At 53.3% G+C, this 3,642-nt stretch overlaps 1 protein-coding gene across 9 annotated transcripts in view; it reads left to right on the top strand.

Moving 5' to 3' along the window:
- Window positions 1–3,642, top strand: part of ITPR1 (inositol 1,4,5-trisphosphate receptor type 1) — a 292,239-nt gene that overhangs the window by 32,045 nt on the left and 256,552 nt on the right. The window lies entirely within an intron of this gene.

Here is a 3,642-nt window from a genome sequence, read left to right as displayed (position 1 = left end):
TTTTTTTTTTTTTTTTTTTTTAGGCCTCCTGCATTTAGTGTCTTCCTTGGGAGGTAGCTTGGTTTATTCCAGGAGGTGTTTACAATGTAGTTGGTATCTTAAGATGATAAATGTTTTTTCTTTGTGCTGATGGCAGTTAGCGGTTCAGCTGTAGCTGCAGAGTAGAATTATCTGGGAGACATTTTAAACAGATGCTCGGGGCCCAACTCCAGACGCCTCAAGTGAAGCTGTGGAGGTCGGGGCCTGGGTGCTGGTGTTTTTTAAGGGTTCCCTAGTGACTCAAATACGCCGGGGTTGACGTATTTGACTGGGTCAGGTATTTGACTAGTGGCCTTGTTCCAAAGGGCTCCAACGTGCCAGTTGCTAGTTATATTGTTTGCGTTATAATTTCTTATTGTTCGATGACTTAGAAATGGACATTTTTGGATAAAAGCTAAAGAAATTAGAATAAAATAGAAAGCAGACGCTCAAGTGGACAGAAACCACTTGGAAGACACCACTTGGAAGATGTCCGGGCTGGAGCCCCCCGTGTGCCTGAGGCCATCAGAGGAGCAGGTTCGCCCGAGGGGCTTGTTTAACAAAAGGGTTATTGACACAAGCCGCGTGGGACAGGGACCTCGAGGTGGCTGTTGCCTCCGCTGCCTTCTCGGCCCCTCCTCCACGTCTTCTTCCAAAACCGTCCTGAGAGCAGCGGCGATGAAGGCTTTGAGCTGGTGGACAGTCCGGCCGCACAGAATGAATCCCCCGTTCTGAGCAGTAGAGCGTGCCTCAGTTTATCTTTCAACAGGGCTGAGCGGGGCGGGCTGGGTGCCAGGCAGTGCTCAGGGCCGTGCCTGCACTTGAACTCGTGGAGCCAGGGTCTGTCCACCCAGTGAGGGGTGCAGACCCTCCCAGGTCGGGGTCCAGTAACTCACTGGTGTGGCCCAGCTGGTGGCAGGTGCGAGAAAGCGCCCGGGGACTCTCAGAGCTGCCGCTGTCTGAGCTCCACCCCAGGGAGCCTGATGGAATTGGCACGTGGTGTTCGACAGCCCCTGGCCGATTCTCCCCCGCAGCCAAGGTTGAGGGGGGACCACTGCCCCTGGTGCCCGGCCGGCCGTAGACTGCGCGGGGCCAGGCGCGGCTTTGCGGCTGGGTGAGTTCCGGCCAGCAGTGGCTGCGAGTCGGGGTGAGCTTGGATCTCATTGCACACACGGCCTTAGGACGCAGGCAGGAGCCCCGGGGAGAAGTGAACGCGCCGTGCCAGGTCACTAGCGGCTCTTAGAGCATTAAACTAGACCAGGGGGAGGTCGCAGGAGTCTGTGTCCTCCCGGCACGGGGCCTAAGTGCCTGGCGCTGGGGTGTCTATCTGGCGGCCAAGTGGAGGGACCGTGTTGGGATAAAATCACTCGTCCGGTGGAAGTCATTTGGGAAGAACCGAACCCCATCTGTGGCCCAGTTCTGCAGGTGGTCATGTGACGGTGACTTGATTTGTTGACTGCCTTTGTCCATAAATTACCAGTAAACGCTTCCAGGTTGTGAGGTGCTTAGAACCTGTGGGGAAACCTGGCTCAGAACCCGCTTTCCTGCAGGCTCTGGGTGTCGGCCACACTGCCTCCGTCCCCTGTGCAAACAAACCCTGGGCCGGTGCACACGGGTGGGACCCAGGCAGCTCTTCCCCGTGACCTGCTGCCCAGGGCCACTGAGGCCCCTCCACATTGGGACCCGGGCAGCTGGGAGTCAGTTTCCCAAGCATCCCTCCGATGCTTGTGTAGCATACTTTAAACTTTTTTTTTTTTCCTCTCCGAAAACAAAGGGAAAACAATCTCTCTTTTGGAAGAGATTTCTAAATGCCTTTGCACATGCAAGTATATTTCGAAGTCGAAGTTGCTGTCATGTTTAGACACGGTGCACGGGGCAGCTGGGCAGCTCGGAGGCCTTCCTCGTCCCCTTCCTCGCGTGCCTTTGTGCCCTGCCGTGTCCCACATGCACCAGGAAACGTGAGACGCTGGCGAGCAGCCGGATGGGCTGTGGAGTCTTTATCTGAGCCATCAGCAGAGCTGCATTTAGTCACGTGGGTTTGCTGTAGCTCCCATTGCTTCCTTGCCGAATCCTTTCTTAAACTGTGTCGAGAACCATCATAATGTACTGTGCTTAAGTGGGAACCAAAGGCCTATTTATGCGACACTCCCTGTGGCTTCTGGTTCCGTGGTTTTGTGAGCTCCCTTTGTCGCCTGCCACCCTACCGACTAATAACGTGGGCCCTACGACCAGGCTTCCTGGGTTCCAATCCAAGTTCCCCTAATTCTTAGCTATGCGATGTGTGACAGGTGGCTTAACCTCTGGGAACCTTGGTCTTCTCATCTGTAAAGTGGGAGGTGATAACGGTTGTACGTCACCCACTTATTGTGAAGATTAAATGTGTTTTGAATTTAGTGCCGAGGGGCTGGGTCCTTGGTTAGGGGCTTGGTAAAGCCTTATTATTCTTACCTTTTCATTTCTAGCACCTAGTACAGAGCCTTGGTACTCCTAAGTGGTGGCAGAAAGGCGAGGAACTATATGCGACTCTTTTCTCGATATGAGAATAATTATACATTGCTCCTCTTTTTGTCTTTAAACGCTGTTGTGGATAGGGCTGTGCCTATGGACCCCCCAGGGCCTAGATTCGAGGCCTACTTTTTTCAAGTATGAGCCGAGTGAATTGGTAGATGACAATTTTTCTGAGATTGTTTCCTCATCCGCAAAAGCGGGGAAAATAATTCCTTCCCTATAAAGGCCCTAGGATGGAAGATCCCGTGGGTAAAGAGCCAGACGGAGTACTCGGTACCCAAGCCTTGCTCAGTGACGGGTAGCATTATTTTTCACAGCAGATGCAGAAACCGTTGGATGCACTTCTTTCTGATGGATAAAATTACATTTCCAAGTGAACTGCTTTCCTTGTCATTCCATTGACTGTGTCCCCTGCCCCTAACTTCATCTGTAGGAACAAAAGACCGGCTGCGCATCTGTTCCACGCCAGCCAAGTCCTTTTCATTATCCGAATGGCGTCCTCTCGGTGATGGGGAGAGCCGGGATGCACAGTCATTCAGTGGCCTCCGTCCTTTTTGAATGTGGTGCCATTCGAAGCACCGCTGTCTGTGGCAGGTGAGGCAGGACCCCCTTTCTCCCTGATTAGCATCGGCTCCGCCCCAATCTTGCAAGAAGAGGGAAGGCAAACGTACGACTGACACCGGGACTAGAAACTTCGCAGGTCGTGAATTCCTTTCTCTACGTGATCTTTTCCTCTTCACCCTCCATCCCCACTTCCCCCTACTAGACACTGCGGCGTCTCCCAAAAGAAAAGTGGAAACCGGCAGCCAGGCTCCGTTCCGACCCCAGGATCTCTGCTGTTCTCAGTGCCACCTCCAGGGTGTCGGAGCAGAAACAGGATGTGGGGCTTTGGGGGGATACGGTAGGCTTCAGTGTCGCCCGTGCCACATATTGTGCGAACCCCTTTTCTGGACCGGGGCAGCGGTCAAGTTCTCGCCCCCAAAACCTGATCTTCTCTGTTCTTCTCGGCCCCATAGCCTTGATCTTGGATGGGCGCTACCATATTGGGGCCACCAAAGTCTGAGAGGTTTTTAACCCTGTTCAAACTCCTTAATTTCAGAGAAAAGCTGTTTGAAG

The sequence above is a fragment of the Pteropus medius genome, unplaced genomic scaffold, assembly GCF_902729225.1.
Source record: "Pteropus medius unplaced genomic scaffold, Ma_sr-lr_union100, whole genome shotgun sequence".
Taxonomy (NCBI): domain Eukaryota; kingdom Metazoa; phylum Chordata; class Mammalia; order Chiroptera; family Pteropodidae; genus Pteropus; species Pteropus medius.
The sequence above is the reverse complement of the archived record's forward strand: the minus strand, read 5'-3'. Positions and strand labels throughout refer to the sequence as shown.